The 22,219-nt window shown below is 41.6% G+C and overlaps 1 non-coding gene and 1 pseudogene across 1 annotated transcript; one reads left to right on the top strand and one right to left on the bottom strand.

Moving 5' to 3' along the window:
- Positions 1–6,360: 6,360 nt before the first annotated feature.
- LOC130964612 (small nucleolar RNA R71) lies at positions 6,361–6,468 on the bottom strand. Its single transcript, XR_009080700.1, has one exon. It is a non-coding gene; the product is annotated as a small nucleolar RNA R71 (small nucleolar RNA).
- Positions 6,469–20,792: 14,324 nt separating this feature from the next.
- The window catches only part of LOC130962686 (uncharacterized), a 44,998-nt pseudogene continuing 43,571 nt past the window's right edge, over positions 20,793–22,219 (top strand).

Consider the following 22,219-nt stretch of genomic DNA (forward strand, 5'->3'; position numbering starts at 1 on the left):
TACATATGAGGAAGACGATTGAGGAGGCTCAAGAGCTTATAGATACTATTGCTAGAAATCAACATTTGTACTCTAGCAATGAGTCCTCTACACAAAAGGAAGTTATGGCATTAGCCACTGATCCTAATCCTCAAGAACAGATGATTGAGCTTAATCAACAATTACACCTGATGACAAAACAGTTAGCAAAATTTAAAGAGATGCTCCAAGAGACTAAAAATGCTAACAAGAACATAGAATCACAGTTGAATCAAGCAAAATAGCAGCTATCTAAACAAATAACAGAAGAATGCCAAGCAGTTCAACTGAGGAGTGGGAAGACATTGAATAACACTGCTCAAGGTAGCAAAAAGTCAATAAAGGAACAATTGACAGAGGATGGCCAAACCACTATCCAAAATCCCTCTGAGGACAGTAAGAGCCCAGAGAGGAATACTATTGGCGTTCAAACGCCAGAAAAGGGGGGAAAGCTGGCGTTAAACGCCCATTCCCTGCCCAGTTCTGGCGTTCAAACGCCAGAAAAGGGGGAAAAGTTGGCGTTAAACGCCCATTTTCCACCCAATCCTGGCGTTCAAACGCCAGAGGGGAACCAGACACTTGCAAGTGCTGATAGTAACCCCTCTAAAAAGGCTTCTCCAACCACTTCTGTGAGGAATAAACCTGCAGCAACCAAGGTTGAAGAATATAAAGCCAAGATGCCTTATCCTCAGAAACTCCGCCAAGCGGAACAGGATAAGCAATTTGCCCGCTTTGCAAACTATCTAAGGACTCTTGAAATAAAGATTCCGTTTGCAGAGGCACTTGAGCAAATACCTTCTTATGCTAAATTCATGAAGGAAATCTTAAGCCATAAGAAGGATTGGAGAGAAACTGAAAAAGTATTTCTCATTGAAGAATGCAGTGCAGTCATTCTGAAAAGCTTACCAGAAAAGCTTCAAGATCCAGGAAGCTTTATAATACCATGCACATTAGAAGATACTTGCACCAAGATAGCCCTATGTGACCTTGGAGCAAGCATCAATCTAATACCTGCATCCACTATCAGGAAGCTTGGGTTGACTGAAGAAGTCAAACCAACCCGGATATGCCTCCAACTTGCTGATGGCTCCATTAAATATCCATCAGGCATAATTGAGGACATGATTGTCAAGGTTGGGCCATTTGCCTTTCCAACTGACTTTGTAGTGCTGAAAATGGAAGAGCACAAGAGTGCAACTCTCATTCTAGGAAGACCTTTCCTAGCAACTGGACGAACTCTCATTGATGTACAAAAAGGGGAAGTAACCCTGAGAGTCAATGAGGATGAGTTCAAGTTGAATGCTGTAAAAGCTATGCAGCATCCAGACACATCAAATGACTGCATGAGTGCTGACATTATTGACTCCTTAGTGGAAGAGGTCAATATGACTGAAAGTCTAGAATCAGAGCTTGAGGACATCTTCAAGGATGCTCAGCCTGATCAGGAAGAGCCAGAGGAAACAAAAGAATTTTTGAAAATTCCTCAAGAGGAGGATAAGCCTCCCAAACTTGAACTCAAACCACTACCACCATCCCTGAAGTATTCATTTCTGGGAGAGGGTGACACTTTTCCAGTGATTATAAGCTCTGCTTTAAATCCACAGGAAGAGGAAGCACTGATTCAAGTGCTAAGGACGCACAAGACAGCTCTTGGGTGGTCCATAAGTGATCTTAAGGGCATTAGCCCAGCAAGATGCATGCACAAAATCCTATTGGAGGATAATGCCAAACCAGTGGTCCAACCACAAAGGCGGCTAAATCCAGCCATGAAGGAGGTGGTGCAAAAAGAGGTCACTAAATTACTAGAGGCTGGGATTATTTATCCTATTTCTGATAGCCCCTGGGTGAGCCCTGTCCAAGTTGTCCCCAAGAAGGGAGGCATGACAGTAGTTCATAATGAAAAAAATGAACTGGTTCCTACAAGAACAGTCACAGGGTGGCGCATGTGTATTGACTACAGAAGGCTCAATACGGCCACCAGAAAGGATCATTTCCCTTTACCATTCATAGACCAAATGCTAGAAAGACTAGCTGGTCATGATTATTACTGCTTTTTGGATGGCTATTCAGGCTACAACCAAATTGCAGTAGATCCTCAGGACCAAGAGAAAACAGCATTCACCTGCCCTTCCGGCGTGTTTGCCTACAGGAGGATGCCTTTTGGTCTGTGCAATGCACCTGCAACCTTTCAAAGATGCATGCTATCCATCTTCTATGATATGGTAGAGAAATTCCTGGAAGTCTTCATGGATGACTTCTCAGTATATGGAGACTCATTCAGCTCCTGTCTTAACCACCTAGCACTTGTCCTGAAAAGGTGCCAAGAGACTAACCTGGTTTTAAACTGGGAGAAATGTCACTTTATGGTGACTGAAGGAATTGTCCTTGGGCACAAAATTTCAAGCAGGGGAATAGAGGTGGATAAGACAAAGGTAGAGGTAATTGAAAAATTACCACCACCTGCCAATGTTAAGGCAATCAGAAGCTTTCTAGGGCATGCAGGATTCTATAGAAGGTTTATAAAGGATTTTTTGAAAATTGCAAAACCTCTGAGTAACCTGCTAGCTGCTGACACACCATTTGTGTTTGACACACAGTGTTTGCAGGCATTTGAGACCCTGAAAGCCAAGCTGGTCACAGCACCAGTCATCTCTGCACCAGACTGGACATTACCATTCGAATTAATGTGTGATGCCAGTAACCATGTGATGAGCGGATAATTTGTACGCTTTTTGGCATTGTTTTTAGTATGTTTTTAGTAGTTTTAGTTAGTTTTTAGTATACTTTTTATTAGTTTTTAGTTAAAATTCACTTTTCTAGACTTTACTATGATTTTGTGTTTTTTTCTGTGATCTCAGGTATTTTCTGGCTAAAATTGAGGGACCTGAGCAAAAATCTGATTCAGAGACTGAAAAGGACTGCAGATGCTGTTGGATTCTGACCTCCCTGCACTCGAAGTGGATTTTCTGGAGCTACAGATGCCCAATTGGCGCGCTCTCAATGGCGTTGGAAAGTAGACATCCTGGGCTTTCCAGCAATATATGATAGTTCATACTTTGCCCAAGATTTGATGGCCCAAACCGGCGTTCAAAGTCACCTTCAGAATTCCCAGCGTTAAACGCCGGAACTGGCACCAAAATGGGAGTTAAACGCCCAAACTGGCATAAAAGCTGGCGTTTAACTCCAAGAAGAGTCTCTACACAAAAAATGCTTCATTGCTCAGCCCAAGCACACACCAAGTGGGCCCGAAAGTGGATTTTTATGTCATTTACTCATCTTTGTAATCCTTAGGCTACTAGTTCCCTATAAGTAGGACCTTTTACTATTGTATTTTCATCTTCTGATCTTGGGACATCTAGTTCTTAGATCATTTGGGGGCTGGCCTCACGGCCATGCCTAGACCTTGTTCTTATGTATTTTCAACGGTGGAGTTTCTACACACCATAGATTAAGGTGTGGAGCTCTGCTGTACCTCGAGTATTAATGCAATTACTATTGTTCTTCTATTCAATTCCGCTTGTTCTTGTTCCAAGATATCACTTGTTCTTCAACTTGATGAATGTGATGATCCGTGACACTCATCATCATTCTCACTCATGAACGCGTGACTAACAACCACTGCCGTTCTACAAGCAAACAAGGCTCTAGTGTTTATCTCTTGGATTCCTGATACACGATGCATGGTTGATCGCCTGACAACCGAGCGCTCGCCTGACAAACGAGCCAGCCATTCCGTGAGATCAGAGTCTTCGTGGTATAGGCAAGAACTGATGGCGGCATTCAAGAGGATCCGGAAGGTCTAACCTTGTCTGTGGTATTTTGAGTAGGATTCAATGATTGAATGACTGTGACGTGCTTCAAACTCCTGAGGGCGGGGCGTTAGTGACAGACGCAAAAGAATCACTGGATTCTATTCCGGCCTGATTGAGAACCGACAGATGGATAGCCGTGCCGTGACAGGGTGCGTTGAACATTTCCAATGAGAGGATGGGAGGTAGCCACTGACAACGGTGAAACCCTTGCATAAGCTTGCCATGGAAAGGAGTAAGAAGGATTGGATGGAGACAGTAGGAAAGCAGAGAGACGGAAGGGAAAGCATCTTCATACACTTATCTGAAGCTCTCACCAATGATATACATAAGTATCTCTATCTTTATCTTTATCTTTATGTTTCATTCATCATCTATACCCATTTGAGTCTGCCTGACTAAGATTTACAAGGTGACCATAGCTTGCTTCATACCAACAATCTCCGTGGGATCGACCCTTACTCGCGTAAGGTTTATTACTTGGACGACCTAGTGCACTTGCTGGTTAGTTGTGCGGGATTGCAAAAGTGTGATTGCAATTTCGTGCACCAAGTTCTTGGCGCCGTTGCCGGGGATTGTTTCGTGTATGGACAACTGACGGTTCATCTTGTTGCTTAGATTAGGTAATTTTTTTTTCAGAGTTCTTAAAAATGAATTCTAGAGTTTCATGATGATCTGTTGAAATCTGGCTGGCTGAGAAGCCATGTCTAATCTTATTGGACCGAGGTTTCAACTGATCATCACAAGAGCTTGTTGATTTCTATCAATCTTGCTATTGGAGCAATGATTTGCTAAGGCTTGGCTGGCCATTGGCCATGTCTAGTGTTTTGGACCGAAGCTTTCTTTGAAAGCTTGGCTGGCTGTGAAGCCATGTCTAATTCCTGGACCGGAGTCTTAGACTAGCATTGCAATGATTCCTGGAATTCAAATTGAGAATTCTGAAACCTTTATTTTCTATTTCCATATAATTTTCGAAAAATCAAAAAAAATTTCAAAATCATAAAAACAAAAAAATATTTTATGTTTCTTGTTTGAGTCTAGTGTCTAATTTTAAGTTTGGTGTCTTGCATGCATTGTTTATTTGATCTTGGTTCTATTTTCAAGTCAATAGTACAGGGAACTGAAGATTCAGAACATGCAGCAGAGGAATTACACAGAAAAAGCTGGGCGTTCAAAACGCCCAGTGAAGAAGGACAGACTGGCGTTTAAACGCCAGCCAGGGTGCCTGGTTGGGCGTTTAACGCCCAAAAAGGTAGTGCATTGGGCGTTAAACGCCAGAATGTGCACCATTCTGGGCGTTTAACGCCAGGATAGCACAAGGGGGAGGATTTTGTTTTCAAATCAAATTTTTTTTCAAGTTTTCATAGTTTTTCAAAATCAAATCTTTTTCAAATCATATCTTTTCAATCAAATGTTTTCAAAATCAATTTCTTTCCTTTTTCAAAGATACTTGCTAACAATTAATGATTTGATTCAAGTATGTTGCCTTTTCTGTTGAGAAAGGTTTAATGTTTGAATCATATCTTTTCTTGTTAGGCAAGTCATTAATTTTTAAAATCAACTCTTTTTAAAATTGTTTTCAAATCATATCTTTTCAATCACATATTTTTTTAAAAAAAAAACCAATCATATCTTCTTAACCACATCTTTTTCAAACTAGTTTTCAATCATATCTTTTTGATTTCTAATTTCAAAATCTTTTTCAAAAATCACTTGATCTCTTTCCCACTCTTGGTTTTCGAAAATTAACTAGTATTTTTCAAAATATTTTTAAAATCTTTTACTTAATTTTCGAAAATTACTTCCCTTCTTCTCACATCCTTCTATTTATGGAGTACCACTCCTCCTCAATGCACAATTCGAACTCTATCTGATTAAAGTTCGAATTCTTCTACCTCTTCCTTCTAATTTTCTGTTCTTCTGACACCTCAAGGAATCTCTATACTGTGACATAGAGGATTCCATATTTTCTTGTTTTCTTCTCTTTCATATGAGCAGGAACAAAGACAAAGGCATTTTTGTTGAAGCTGACCCTGAACCTGAAAGGACCTTGAAGCGAAAGCTAAGAGAAGCTAAGGCACAACTCTATGTAGAGGACCTAACCGAATTCTTCAAAGAAGAAGAACCCATGGCAGCCGAAAATAACAACAATGCCAACAATGCAAGGAAGGTGCTTGGTGACTTTACTGCACCTACTCCCGACTTCTATGGGAGAAGCATCTCTATCCCTGCCATTGGAGCAAACAACTTTGAGCTTAAGCCTCAATTAGTTTCTCTAATGCAACAGAATTGCAAGTTCCATGGACTTCCATTGGAAGATCCTCATCAGTTCTTAGCTGAGTTCTTGCAAATCTGTGACACTGTCAAGACTAATGGGGTTGACCCTGAGGTCTACAGACTAATGCTATTCCCTTTTGCTGTAAGAGACAGAGCTAGGACATGGTTGGACTCTCAACCTAAAGAAAGCCTGGACTCTTGGGAAAAGCTAGTCAATGCCTTCTTGGCAAAGTTCTTTTCACCTCAAAAATTGAGTAAGCTTAGAGTGGAAGTCCAAACCTTCAGACAGAAGGATGGAGAATCCCTCTATGAAGCTTGGGAAAGATACAAACAATTAATCAGAAAGTGTCCCTCAGACATGCTTTCTGAATGGAGCATCATAGGTATTTTCTATGATGGTCTCTCTGAACTATCCAAGATGTCTTTGGATAGCTCTGCTGGAGGATCTCTTCATTTGAAGAAGACGCCTGCAGAAGCTCAAGAGCTCATTGAAATGGTTGCAAATAACCAATTCATGTACACTTCTGAAAGGAATCCTGTGAACAATGGGACAAATCAGAAGAAAGGAGTTCTTGAGATTGATACTCTGAATGCCATATTGGCTCAGAACAAAATATTGACTCAACAAGTCAATTTGATTTCTCAAAGTCTGTCTGGAATGCAAAATGCACCAAGCAGTTCTAAGGATGCTTCATCTGAAGAAGAAGCTTATGATCCTGAGAACCCTTCAATGGAAGAGGTGAATTACCTAGGAGAACCCTATGGAAACACCTATAATTCTTCATGGAGAAATCATCCAAATTTCTCATGGAAGGATCAACAGAGACCTCAACAAGGTTTCAACAACAGTAATGGTGGAAGAAACAGGTTTAGCAATGGCAAGCCTTTTCCATCATCTTCTCAGCAACAGACAGAGAGTTCTAAGCAGAACCCCTCTGACTTAGCAACCATGGTCTCTGATCTAATCAAAACCACTCAAAGTTTCATGACTGAAACAAGGTCCTCCATTAGGAACTTGGAGGCACAAGTGGGACAGCTGAGCAAGAGAATTACTGAACTCCCTCCTAGTACTCTCCCAAGCAATACAGAAGAAAATCCAAAAGGAGAGTGCAAGGCCATCCACATGGCCGAATATGGAGAAGAAGGAGAGGAAGTGAACGCCACTGAGGAAGACCTCAGTGGGCGTGCACTGACCTCCACTGAGTTCCCTAATGAGGAACCATGGGAATCTGAGGCTCAAAATGAGACCATAGAGATTCCATTGGATTTACTTCTGCCATTCATGAGCTTTGATGAGTATTCTTCCTCTGAAGAGGATGAGTATGTCACTGAAGAGCAAGTTGCTAAATACCTTGGAGCAATCATGAAGCTAAATGACAGGTTATTTGGAAATGAGACTTGGGAGGATGAACCTCCTTTGCTCACCAAAGAACTGGATGACTTGTCTAGGCAGAAATTACCTCAAAAGAGACAAGACCCTGGGAAGTTTTCAATACCATGTACCATAGGCACCATGACCTTCAAGAAGGCTCTGTGTGACTTAGGGTCAATTGTAAACCTTATGCCTCTCTCTGTAATGGAGAAGCTAGAGATCTCTGAGGTACAAGCTGCAAGAATCTCACTAGAGATGGCAGACAACTCAAGAAAACAAGCTCATGGACTTGTAGAAGATGTTCTGGTGAAAATTGAAAACCATTACATCCCTACTGATTTCATAGTCCTAGAGACTGGGAAATGCATGGATGAATCTATCATCCTTGGCAGACCCTTCCTAGCCACAGCAAAGGCTGTGATTGATGTTGATGGAGGTGAACTGATCATTCAAGTGAATGAAGAATCCTTTGTGTTTAAGGCTCAAGGATATCCCTCTGTCACCATGGAGAAGAAGCATGAAGAGCTTCTCTCAAATCAGAGTCAAACAGAGCCCCCACAGTCAAAGTCTAAGTTTGGTGTTGGGAGGCCACAACCAAACTCTAAGTTTGGTGTTGAACCCCCACATTCAAACTCTAAGTTTGGTGTTGGGAGTTTCCAACATTGCTCTGAGTATCTGTGAGGCTCCATGAGAGCCCTCTTTCAAGCTACTGACATTAAAGAAGCGCTTGTTGGGAGGCAACCCAATGTTATATTTTATCTATTTCCCTTTGTTATTTTATGTTTTTTTTGTAGGTTGATGATCATAAGAAGTCACAAAATTAATTGAAAAAGCAAAAACAGAATGAAAAACAGGAAGAAAAATAGCACACCCTGGAGGAAGACCCTACTGGCGTTTAAACGCCAGTAAGGCTAGCAGGTGGGCGTTTAACGCCCAGTCTGGCACCATTCTGGGCGTTTAACGCCAGAAAGGGGCACCAGACTGGCGTTAAACGCCAGAAAAGGGCAAGAACCTGGCGTTAAACGCCAGAAATGGGTACCAGCCCGGCGTTTAACGCCAGAATTGGCTCAAAACGCGTTTTTTCATGCCATTTGGTGCAGGGATGACTTTTCCTTGACACCTCAGGATCTGTGGACCCCACAGGATCCCCACCAACCCCACCACTCTCTCTCTTCTTCACCCATTCACCAATCACCTCATGACCTCTTCCCCAAAAACCCTTCACCTATCAAATTCCATCTTTCTCTTCACCACTCACATCCATCCTTCATAAAACCCCACCTACCTCACCCTTCAAATTCAAACCACTTTCCCTCCCAAAACCCACCCATACATGACCGAACCATAAGCCCCCCTCTCCTATATAAACCCTTCTCCACCCCTTCATTTTCACACAATCTACATACCACTTCTCCCCCTCTTTGGCCGAACACAAAAGCCATTCCCTTCTTCCTCATTTCTTCTTCTTCTACTCTCTTCTTTCTTCTTTTGCTCGAGGACGAGCAAACCTTTTAAGTTTGGTGTGGTAAAAGCATTGCTTTTTGTTTTTTCATAACCATTTATGGCATCCAAGGCCGGAGAAACCTCTAGAAAGAGGAAAGGGAAGGCAAAAGCTTCCACCTCCGAGTCATGGGAGATGGAGAGATTCATCTCAAGGGTGCATCAAGACCACTTCTATGAAGTTGTGGCCTTGAAGAAGGTGATCCCCGAGGTCCCTTTTTCACTCAAAAAGAGTGAATATCCGGAGATCCGACATGAGATCCGAAGAAGAGGTTGGGAAGTTCTTACCAACCCCATTCAACAAGTCGGAATCTTAATGGTTCAAGAGTTCTATGCCAATGCATGGATCACCAAGAACCATGATCAAAGTGTGAACCCGGATCCAAGGAATTGGCTTACTATGGTTCGGGGGAAATACTTGGATTTTAGTCCGGAAAATGTAAGGTTGGCATTCAACTTGCCTATGATGCAAGGAGATGAACATCCTTACACTAGAAGGGTCAACTTTAATCAAAGGTTGGACCAAGTCCTCACTGACATTTGTGAAGAGGGCGCCCAATGGAAGAGAGATTCAAGAGGGAAGCCGGTTCAATTAAGAAGGCATGACCTCAAGCCTGTAGCTAGAGGATGGTTGGAATTTATCCAACGCTCAATCATCCCCACTAGCAACCGGTCCGAAGTTACTCTAGACCGAGCCATCATGATCCATAGCATCATGATTGGAGAAGAAGTGGAAGTTCATGAGGTTATAGCCCAAGAACTTTATAAGGTGGCGGACAAGTCCTCTACCTTAGCAAGGTTAGCCTTTCCTCACCTCATTTGTCACCACTGTTATTCAGTAGGAGTTGACATAGAGGGAGACATCCCCATTGATGAGGACAAGCCCATTACTAAAAAGAGGATGGAGCAAACAAGAGACCCCTCTCATCATGAGATCCCTGAGATGCCTCAAGGGATGCACTTTCCTCCACAAGACTATTGGGAGCAAATTAACACCTCCCTAGGAAGATTGAGTTCCAACATGGGACAACTAAGGGTGGAGCATCAAGAACACTCCATCATCCTCCATGAAATTAGAGAAGATCAAAGAATCATGAGAGAGGAGCAACAAAGACAAGGAAGAGACATTGAGGAGCTCAAGCACTCCATAAGACCTTCAAAAGGAAGAACAAGCCGCCATCACTAAGGTGGACCCGTTCTTTAATCTCCTTGTTCTTTACTTTCTTGTTTTTCGAATTTTAGTGCTTATGTTATCTATGTTTGTGTCTTATGATCATTAGTGTCTTAGTGTCTATGCCTTAAAGCTATGAATGTCCTATGAATCCATCACCTCTCTTAAATGAAAAATGTTCTTAATTGAAATAAGAGAAGAATTGCATGAATTTTAAATTTTATAACAGATTAATTATTTTGATGTGGTGGCAATACTTTTGTTTTCTGAATGTATGCTTAAACAGTGCATATGTCTTTTGAATTTGTGGTTCATGATTGGTTGGCTCTTAAAAGAATGATGAAAAAGGAGACATGTTACTGAGGATCTGAAAAATCATAAAAATGATTCTTGAAGCAAGAAAAAGCAGTGAATACAAAAAAAAAGAAGAAAAGAAAAGAAACGAAAAAAAAACGAAAAAGGGGAAAAAAAGAAAAAGAAAGGAAAAGAAAGAAATAAAGTTGTGATCCAAGGCAAAAAGAGTGTGCTTAAGAACCCTGGACACCTCTAATTGGGGACTCTAGCAAAGCTGAGTCACAATCTGAAAAGGTTCACCCAATTATGTGTCTGTGGCATGTATGTATCCGGTGGTAATACTGGAAGACAGAGTGCTTTGGGCCACGGCCAAGACTCAATAAGTAGCTGTGTTCAAGAATCATCATACTTAACTAGGAGAATCAATGACACTATCTGGATTCTGAGTTCCTAAAGAAGCCAATCATTCTGAATTTCAAAGGATAGAGTGAGATGCCAAAACTATTCAGAGGCAAAAAGCTAAAAGCCCCGCTCATCTAATTGATACTGATCTTCATAGATGTTTTTGGAATTCATTGCATATTCTCTTCTTTTTATCTTATTTGATTTTCAGTTGCTTGGGGACAAGCAACAATTTAAGTTTGGTGTTGTGATGAGCGGATAATTTGTACGCTTTTTGGCATTGTTTTTAGTATGTTTTTGGTAGTTTTAGTTAGTTTTTAGTATACTTTTTATTAGTTTTTAGTTAAAATTCACTTTTCTGGACTTTACTATGAGTTTGTGTGTTTTTCTGTGATCTCAGGTATTTTCTGGCTGAAATTGAGGGACCTGAGCAAAAATCTGATTCAGAGACTGAAAAGGACTGCAGATGCTGTTGGATTCTGACCTCCCTGCACTTGAAGTGGATTTTCTGGAGCTACAGAAGCCCAATTGGCGCGCTCTCAACGGTGTTGGAAAGTAGACATCCTGGGCTTTCCAGCAATATATGATAGTCCATACTTTACCCAAGATTTGATGGCCCAAACCGGCGTTCAAAGTCACCTTCAGAATTCCCAGCGTTAAACGCCGGAACTGGCACCAAAATGGGAGTTAAACGCCCAAACTGGCATAAAAGCTGGCGTTTAACTCCAAGAAGAGTCTCTACACGAAAAATGCTTCATTGCTCAGCCCAAGCACACACCAAGTGGGCCCAAAAGTGGATTTTTATGTCATTTACTCATCTTTGTAATCCTTAGGCTACTAGTTCCCTATAAGTAGGACCTTTTACTATTGTATTTTCATCTTCTGATCTTGGGACATCTAGTTCTTAGATCATTTGGGGGCTGGCCTCACGGCCATGCCTAGACCTTGTTCTTATGTATTTTCAACGGTGGAGTTTCTACACACCATAGATTAAGGTGTGGAGCTCTGCTGTACCTCGAGTATTAATGCAATTACTATTGTTCTTCTATTCAATTCCGCTTGTTCTTGTTCCAAGATATCACTTGTTCTTCAACTTGATGAATGTGATGATCCGTGACACTCATCATCATTCTCACTCATGAACGCGTGACTGACAACCACTGCCGTTCTGCAAGCAAACAAGACTCTAGTGTTTATCTCTTGGATTCCTGATACACGATGCATGGTTGATCGCCTGACAACCGAGCGCTCGCCTGACAAACGAGCCAGCCATTCCGTGAGATCAGAGTCTTCGTGGTATAGGCAAGAACTGATGGCGGCATTCAAGAGGATCCGAAAGGTCTAACCTTGTCTGTGGTATTCTGAGTAGGATTCAATGATTGAATGACTGCGACGTGCTTCAAACTCCTGAGGGTGGGGCGTTAGTGACAGACGCAAAAGAATCACTGGATTCTATTCCAGCCTGATTGAGAACCGACAGATGGATAGCCGTGCCGTGACAGGGTGCGTTGAACATTTCCAATGAGAGGATGGGAGGTAGCCACTGACAACGGTGAAACCCTTGCATAAGCTTGCCATGGAAAGGAGTAAGAAGGATTGGATGGAGACAGTAGGAAAGCAGAGAGACGGAAGGGAAAGCATCTTCATACACTTATCTGAAGCTCTCACCAATGATATACATAAGTATCTCTATCTTTATCTTTATCTTTATGTTTCATTCATCATCTATACCCATTTGAGTCTGCCTGACTAAGATTTACAAGGTGACCATAGCTTGCTTCATACCAACAATCTCCGTGGGATCGACCCTTACTCGCGTAAGGTTTATTACTTGGACGACCCAGTGCACTTGCTGGTTAGTTGTGCGGGATTGCAAAAGTGTGATTGCAATTTCGTGCACCACCATGCCATTGGTGCAGTGTTGGGACAGAGGCATAACAAGCTTCTGCACGTCATTTATTATGCCAGCCGTGTTCTAAATGACGCACAGAAGAATTACACAACCACAGAAAAAGAGTTACTTGCAGTGGTCTATGCCATTGACAAGTTTAGATCCTATTTGGTAGGATCAAAGGTGATTGTGTACACTGACCATGCTGCTCTTAAATACTTACTCACAAAGTAGGATTCAAAACCCAGGCTCATAAGATGGGTGTTGCTTCTGCAAGAGTTTGATATAGAAATAAGAGACAAAAAAGGGACAGAGAATCAAGTAGCTGATCATCTGTCCCGAATAGAACCAGTAGTTGGGGCGTCCCTCCCTCCTACTGAGATCTCTGAGACCTTTCCAGATGAGCAACTTTTTGCAATTCAGGAAGCTCCATGGTTTGCAGATATTGCAAATTACAAAGCTGTGAGGTTCATACCCCAGGAGTACAACAGAGTGCAAAGAAAGAAATTGATTTCAGATGCCAAGTACTACCTGTGGGATGAGCCATACCTCATTAAGAGATGTGCAGACGGGATAATCCGCAGATGTGTACCCAGAGAGGTAGCACAAAGAATCCTATGGCATTGCCATGGATCACAATATGGAGGACATTTTGGAGGTGAGCGAACAGCAACCAAGGTCCTCCAATGCGGATTCTACTGGCCTACTCTCTATAGAGATGCCCGAGAGTTTGTGCGTAACTGTGACAGTTGCCAAAGAGCTGGTAACTTGCCTCATGGTTATGCCATGCCTCAGCAAGGGATCTTAGAGATTGAATTGTATGATGTATGGGGAATTGACTTCATGGGTCCCTTCCCACCATCATACTCAAACACTTATATTCTAGTGGCAGTAGACTATGTATCTAAATGGGTGGAAGCAATTGCCACACCCAATAATGATACCAAAACCGTGCTGAAATTCCTCCAGAAACACATCTTCAGCAGGTTTGGTGTTCCCAGAGTACTGATCAGTGATGGAGGCACCCATTTCTGTAATAAACAACTGTACTCTACTATGGTTAGATATGGAATTAGCCACAAAGTAGCAACTCCGTATCACCCACAGACAAATGGGCAAGCTGAAGTCTCTAACAGAGAGCTCAAAAGAATCCTGGAACGAACTGTTATTGCCCGTAGAAAGGATTGGGCAAAGAGCTTGGATGATGCTATGTGGGCATACAGAACAGCATACAAGACTCCTATAGGAACCTCTCCATACCAACTGGTGTATGGGAAGGCCTGTCATCTGCCCGTGGAACTGGAACATAAAGCCTACTGGGCAACCAGATTCCTAAACATGGATGCTAAGTTAGCTGGTGAAAAAAGATTGCTCCAGCTAAATGAGCTAGAGGAATTCAGACTCAATGCCTTTGAACATGCAAAAATTTATAAGGAAAAGGCAAAGAAGTGGCATGACAAGAAATTGTCATCCAGAGTCTTTGAGCCAGGACAAAAGGTCCTGCTCTTCAACTCTAGGCTCAGATTGTTCCCAGGAAAGCTTAAGTCCCGCTGGAGGGGTCCGTATGTGATTACAGGAGTATCACCATATGGATATGTTGAGCTTCAGGATAATGATTCTGACAAGAAGTTTATTGTCAATGGACAGAGGATCAAGCATTATCTTGAAAGCAATTTTGAGCAAGAATGCTCAAAACTGAGACTTGAGTGATTTTCAGTGAAGGTCCAGCTAAAGACAATAAAGAAGCGCTTGCTGGGAGGCAACCCAGTGATTAGAAGGGTATTTGTTCTGTCTAATCAAGATTTAATACATTTTCTTAAAGGGCAATTATCAAATTTGAAGGAATTCACAGAGTTACAGAAGGATTCAGTGCGAAAAGCAGAGAAAAAGAGCTTACTGGCGAAAAAATGCCAGTAAGGGGTACTTTGGGCGTTAAACGCCAGAATAGGCACCATTCTGGGAGTTTAACGCCAGTAATTGTGCCATTTTGGGCGTTAAACGCCAGAATGGGCACCATTCTGGGCGTTTAACGCCAGGTGTGCAGCATCCTGGGCGTTTAGCAAAACGCCCAGTGATAAAGGGATTTCTGGCGATTAACGCCAGCTAGGATACCTGGCTGGGCGTTAAACGCCCAAATAGGCCACCAAATGGGCGTTAAACGCCAGAATGGATACCATTCTGGGCGTTTAACGCCAGAAAGGCAGGGGAGGAGATTTTGTTCCCACTTCAAATTTTTTCAAACTTTCTTGTTTTAATCCATATCTTTTTACATAAACACATTACAAACTTTCATCATTCACCTTCCAATTTCAAAAGTTAGAATCTTCTTCAAATCTATTTCAAATCCCTTCCTAGACTCTTTCAAAAAACTCAATTATCTCCTCAAATTTTTTCCAAATCTTCTCAAATCTCCTTCAAATTTTTGAAAATTTCTCCTCCTCTCCTATTTAAACACGTTCGGCCACCCTCTTTCCCCACACCATTCGAATTTGCTCTCCTCTTCTCTCCCCTCTTTGCCTTCTTTTGCTTGAGGACAAGCAAACCTCTAAGTTTGGTGTGCTTTCCGTGATCACTAGGCCAAGATTTATCAAGATCATGGCTCCTAGAGGAAAACAAACCAATTCAAGAGGCAAGAAAGAGAATAATCCAAAGGATGTTTGGAGTCAAGAGAAGTTCTTAACCAAAGAACATGCAGACCATTACCACAAAATAATGGGTCTGAGGTCAGTAATCCCGGAAGTCCAATTCAATCTGAAAGAAGATGAATATCCGGAGATCCAAGAGCAAATTCGAAACAGAGGATGGGAAGTTCTAACCAACCCTGAGACAAAGGTTGGAAGGAACATGGTTCAGGAATTCTACTCAAATCTGTGGCTGACAGATAAGCAGAGAATGACTGGAACTGCTTTTCATACCTACAAAACCATGGTCAGAGGGAGAATTATTTACTTCCATCTGGACAAAATAAGAGAGGTCTTCAAATTGCCTCAACTGCAAGATGATCCTGAATCCTTTAATAGGAGGATGGTGAGAGCAGATAAAGGGTTGGATCAAGTTCTAGAGGACATATGCCTCCCTGGAACTAAATGGATAACCAATTCAAAAGGTGTCCCAAACCAACTCAAGAGGGGAGACCTCAAACCAATTGCAAGAGGTTGGCTAGACTTTATTGGGCGTTCCATATTGCCCACTAGCAACCGTTCTGAGGTCACCATCAAGAGAGCAGTGATGATTCATTGCATTATGCTTGGAAAAGAAGTGGAGGTTCATCATCTGATTGCTTGTGAGATCTACACAATTGCAAATAAGAATTCCACTGAAGCCAAACTGGCTTACCCAAGCTTGATCTCCTTGCTCTGTAAAGAGGCTGGGGTGAAGATGGGAGTAGATGAATTCATACCCATTGAACATCCAATCACCAAGAAGTCAATGGAAGGACAAATGCAAGACAATTCTATCAAAAAGAGGGCACAGGAGTTCCTCCCTGAATTTCCTGAAATTGACTATTGGGCCAGCCTAGAAGCATCTATCACCAAGTTGCAAGAAACTATGGAGCAACTTAAGGAAGAACAGCAGAATCAGAACTGCATGCTCTGCAAATTGCTGAAGGAACAAGAGAAGCAGGGGCGTGAACTTCAAGAGATGAAACGCCAAAAGCTCTCCCCTCAAGTGGAGGGAGCATCCACTTCTCAAAATCAAGGTTGTTGAGTCCTAACTCTGTGATAACCTCTATCATTAGAAGCCTATTTAAATATTTTGTTCTCTATTATTATTTGTCTTATCTTATATCTATTTTTGAGTCTTGTTCTTAGTTCATGATTAATAAAATTTAAAGTTCATGTCTTAAAGCTATAAATATCCTATGAATCCATCACCTCTCTTAAATGAAAAATGCTTTAATCACAAAAGAACAAGAAGTACAGGATTTCGAATTCATCTCTGAAACTAGTTGAATTAGTTTGATGTGGTGACAATACTTTTTGTTTTCCGAATGAATGCTTGAACAGTGCATATGTCTTTTGAATTTGTTGTTTTAAGAATGTTAAAATTGTTGGCTCTTGAAAGAATGATGGAAAAGGAGAACTGTTATTGAGGATCTGAAAAATCATCAAAGTGATTCTTGAAGCAAGAAAAAGCAGTAAATAAAAAAAACGAAAAAAAATAGAAGAAAAAAAGAAAAAAAAATAAAGTTGTGATCCAAGGCAAAAAGAGTGTGCTTAAGAACCCTGGACACCTCTAATTGGGGACTCTAGCAAAGCTGAGTCACAATCTAAAAAGGTTCACCCAATTATGTGTCTGTGGCATGTATGTATCCGGTGGTAATACTGGAAGACAGAGTGCTTTGGGCCACAGCCAAGACTCATAAAGTAGCTATGTTCAAGAATCATCATACTTAACTAGGAGAATCAATAACACTATCTGAGTCTGAGTTCTTATAGATGCCAATCATTCTAAACTTCAAAGGATAAAGCGAGATGCCAAAACTGTTCGGAAGCAAAAAGCTACTAGTCCCGCTCATCTAATTGGAGCTAAGTTTCTTTGATATTTTGGAGTCTATAGTATATTCTCTTCTTTTTATTCTATTTTGATTTTCATTTGCTTGGGGACAAGCAACAATTTAAGTTTGGTGTTGTGATGAGCGGATAATTTATACGCTTTTTGGCATTGTTTTTAGTATGTTTTTAGTATATTTTAGTTAGTTTTTATTATATTTTTATTAATTTTTAGTTAAAATTCACTTTTCTGGACTTTACTATGAGTTTGTGTGTTTTTCTGTAATTTCAGGTATTTTCTGGCTGAAATTGAGGGTCCTGAGCAAAAATCTGATTCAGAGGCTGAAAAGGACTGCAGATGCTGTTGGATTCTGACCTCCCTGCACTCGAAGTGAATTTTCTGGAGCTACAGAAGCCTAATTGGCGCGCTCTCAACGGCGTTGGAAAGTAGACATCCTGGGCTTTCCAGCAATGTATAATAGTCTATACTTTGCCCGAGATTTGATGGCCCAAACCGGCGTTGCAATTCAGCTTCAGAATTCCCAGCGTTTAACGCTGGAACTGGCATAAAAATTGGAGTTAAACGCCCAAACTGGCATAAAAGCTGGCGTTTAACTCCAGAAAGAGTCTCTACACAAAAATGCTTCAATGCTCAGCCCAAGCACACACCAAGTGGGGCCCGGAAGTGGATTTTTCTGTCATTTACTCAATTCTGTAAACCCTAGATTACTAGTTCACTATTAATAGGATCTTTTGACATTGTATCTGGACCTGATGACACTTTACACATTTCTCATTGTATCTTCTACGGCATGAGTCTCTGAACCCCATGGTTGGGGGTGAGGAGCTCTGCTGTGTCTTGATGGATTAATGCAATTACTACTGTTTTTCATTCAATCATGCTTGCTTCTATTCTAAGATATCACTTGTTCCTAAACCTGATGAATGTGATGATCCGTGACATTCATCATCATTCTCAACTATGAACGTGTGCCTGACAACCACCTCCGTTCTACCTTAGATTGAGTAGATATCTCTTGGATTCTTTAATCGGAATCTTCGTGGTATAAGCTAGAATTGATGGCGGCATTCAAGAGAATCCGGAAGGTCTAAACCTTGTCTGTGGTATTCTGAGTAGGATTCAATGATTGAATGACTGTGATGAGCTTCAAACTCGCGATTGTGGGGCGTTAGTGACAGACGCAAAAGAATCACTGGATTCTATTCCGACATGATCGAGAACCGACAGCTGGATAGTCGTGCCGTGACAGGGTGCGTTGAACATTTCCACTGAGAGGATGGGAGGTAGCCATTGACAACGGTGAAACCCTACATACAGCTTTCCATGGAAGGAGCCTTGCGTGTTTGAAGAAGAAGACAGTAGGAAAGCAGAGGTTCAAAAGACAGAGCATCTCCAAAACCTCAACCTATTCTCCATTACTGCAAAACAAGTACTTATTTCATGTTCTTTTGCTTTTCACAATCAATCCTGATAATTTTTGATATCCTGACTAAGAGTTACAAGATAACCATAGCTTGCTTCAAGCCGACAATCTCCGTGGGATCGACCCTTACTCACGTAAGGTATTACTTGGACGACCCAGTGCACTTGCTGGTTAGTTGTGCGGGATTGCAAAAGTGTGATTGCAATTTCGTGCACCAGCGAGCTAGGCGTAGGCGACTCCTCTCTGAGGACAAACCTGAACCGTCATTTAAGGAAGAAATAAACCCCCTTTCTACTGATCCAGTTCATTTACGTGCAGGTGACATGCCAGCGCCCAGAAGAGTCACCATCCAGGAGGAAGGAGCCCCTGATTTTACGCTCCAACCATTCCAGGCACACCATCCAGTAGTAGCTGTAGATTTTGAAATAAAGTCTTCACTACTCAACTTGATGCCCAAATTTCATGGCTTACCTACTCAAGAGCCTATCAAGCATCTTAGGGACTTCCAGACCGCTTGTTCTACTATTAAGCGTGATGGCGCTGATGAAATCTGTATTCTATTGAAAGCCTTCCCGTTTTCTCTGGAGGGAAAGGCAAGAGAATGGTACTACACTCAGGCCTGAGAAACTGTTTCCAACTGGAATACACTTAGGAGAGAATTTCTGGATAAATTCTTTCCAGCTGAAGTTGCTGATAAGCTAAGGAAGGACATGTCTATGATCGTTCAGGATGAATCTGAGACCCTCTATGAATACTTGGAACACTTCAATACACTTCGAGATGCATGTTCCCATCATATGATTGACAAGATAGTTTTGCTCGGTTACTTTACACAGGGTTTGAGATCTCAAGATAGGACCACACTGGAAGGTGCTTGCAATGGTTCTATGAAAAAGTACAAGACTACGGACGAAGCATGGCAATTGATCAGAGACTTAGCTGACTCTACTAGGAATCATAGGCAGAGACAAAGTCGGTTAAGAGCTGTTGCGGAGGTATCCACTAATACAGAGACTACTACTATAGCCCAGAGTCTATGTGAAATGACTAACTTGCTGAAGCAGATGCAACTGAATCAACAACTTCAGCAAGTTCAGCCTTCTCCACCACAGCACAGCCAGCAGTTAGTTCCACAAAGAGTGTGCGGCATCTGTGCAGATTACAGTCACTACACCGATGAGTGTCCGCAGCTCCAACCAGAAGACAATACTGTAGCAGCCACTCACAACTTTCATGACTGCCCCAATCAAGGGTACAATCAAGGTGGCAACTATAACCAAGGATGGCAGGATAACTCTAACCAAGGCTGGAGAGACAATTCTAACCTGGGTTGGAGGGACAATTCTAACAGAGGAGGCAGAGATAACAATGGAAATCAGAGGTGGAATAATAATAACAATTTCAGGCAGTAGAATCAGACTCAATCCTATAGAGCGCCTCATTTAAGACAACCTCAAGCCTCTCAGCAAACCTCTCAGAGCACTGGCCTCTCTTCATCTCCTAATGATGAATTACTACAAGCCATTGATCAGAGACATCTGGCTATGGAGAATAGTATGAAAGCAACTATGAATGTTTTGACTTTTACTTTACAAACTCTTGTCCCACAGATTGGATCAATGAACAACTCCAACAACCAGTCCTCAAGCTCTGGTGGACTCCCCTCTCAACTATTACCCAACCCAAAGGGTGGTATTAATGCCATCACCCTAAGGTCTGGAACCACACTGCAGGAGAGAAATCAGGAGGAGCCAAGCCCACCAAAACACGCCTCAGCTGAAGAGGTAGTAGAAGTAGAAGATGTTGAAGAGGAAGAGGACATACAGGACATAGCTGAGAAAGAAGAAGCTCAACCACAGGAGGAAGCACCAAAAGGCACAGACATTGCAGAAAACACCACTCCCATTCCATTTCCACAACTTGCAAGGAAGCCCAGGAAGCAGTTGGAACCTGACCCCAAAATGGTAAAAATCTTCAAAAAGGTTAAGGTAACTGTTCCCCTTTTTGATGTCATTCAACAGGTACCTAAATATGCAAAGTTTCTAAAATATTTGTGCATACATGAAGACAAAATTAATGAATTAGAAACTATTCCTTTAGGAAGCTCTATATCTGCTTTAATGGGAAATTTACCTGAAAAATATAGTGACCCAGGTCCTTGTATAGTTAGTTGTACTATTGGAGGTGCAGTAATTTATGATTGCATGTGTGATTTGGGAGCATGTGTTAGTATAATGCCCTTATCTGTATATGATGTTTTAAGGCTCCCTCCCTTAAAAAGGTCGGCAGCTCATTTTGTGTTGGCAGATAAAAGCATTATTACAGTAGCTGGAGTTGCTGAAGATGTTTTGGTGAACATTAAAGGGCTCACATTTCCCACTGATTTCTATATCTTGGAGATGCCCAATAATGACTCAGATAAGCCATCATCAATCCTACTTGGCAGACCATTCCTGAAGACATCAAGATTCAAATTAAATGCTTTTTCAGGAACATATTCTTTTGAAATAGATGGCCGAATAGTAATCTTCAATTTGAATGGAGTCCCAAACAACCCTCCAGAAGATCATTCTATCTTCCAGTGTGATATCATAGATGAAATTATAGCTGAAATTCACCAGAAAGAGCTGGAAGAAAAATACACAGAACAAAGTCCAAGTGTGGGGACTCTATTAACTGACAATAAGGATACTTCGGCATTTTCACAAACTCCAGACAATCCAGAGCCTACCCATGACCAGAAGATAGAGTTGAAACCTCTCCCTCCACATCTCAAATACGCTTATCTAGAAGATGGGCAGAAGTTTCCAGTTATCATTGCACAAGACCTCACTCCTGAACAGGAAGAGCAGTTACTTAATGTGCTGAAAAAGCACAAGAAAGCAATTGGGTGGAATTTGGCAGACATAGTAGGCATCAACCCTCAAGTATGTGAGCACAGAATATTTTTAGAGGAAGGAGCAAGACTTATCCGCCAACCCCAAAGAAGACTAAATCCCACTATTTTGGAAGTTGTCAAAAAGGAAGTGACCAGACTATTGGAAGCAGGTATCATTTATCCCATTTTAGACAGTGAATGGGTTAGCCCAGTACAAGTGGTTCCTAAGAAGTCTGGAGTCACTACAGTGAAGAATGAGCATGGAGAGCTCATAGCAACCAGAGTACAAAACACTTGGAGAGTCTGCATTGATTACAGGCGTCTCAACCAAGCCACCCGTAAGGATCACTACCCACTCCCATTCATTGATCAAATGCTGGATCGCCTGTCAGGTAAATCACATTATTGTTTTTTAGATGGTTACACAGGTTATTTCCAGATTCATATAGCTCCTGAGGATAAGGAAAAGACTACTTTTACATGTCCTTTTGGGACTTATGTTTACAAGAGAATGCCCTTTGGCTTGTGCAATGCACCAGCTACTTTCCAGAGGTGCATGATGAGTCTTTTCTCTGATCTTATTAAGGACTGTATGGAGGTTTTTATGGATGATTTTAGCGTTTATGGTGATTCTTTTAGCCTTTGCTTAGATGGATTATCTAGATTATT

This window comes from Arachis stenosperma, chromosome 2 (assembly GCF_014773155.1).
Source record: "Arachis stenosperma cultivar V10309 chromosome 2, arast.V10309.gnm1.PFL2, whole genome shotgun sequence".
NCBI classification, from domain to species: domain Eukaryota; kingdom Viridiplantae; phylum Streptophyta; class Magnoliopsida; order Fabales; family Fabaceae; genus Arachis; species Arachis stenosperma.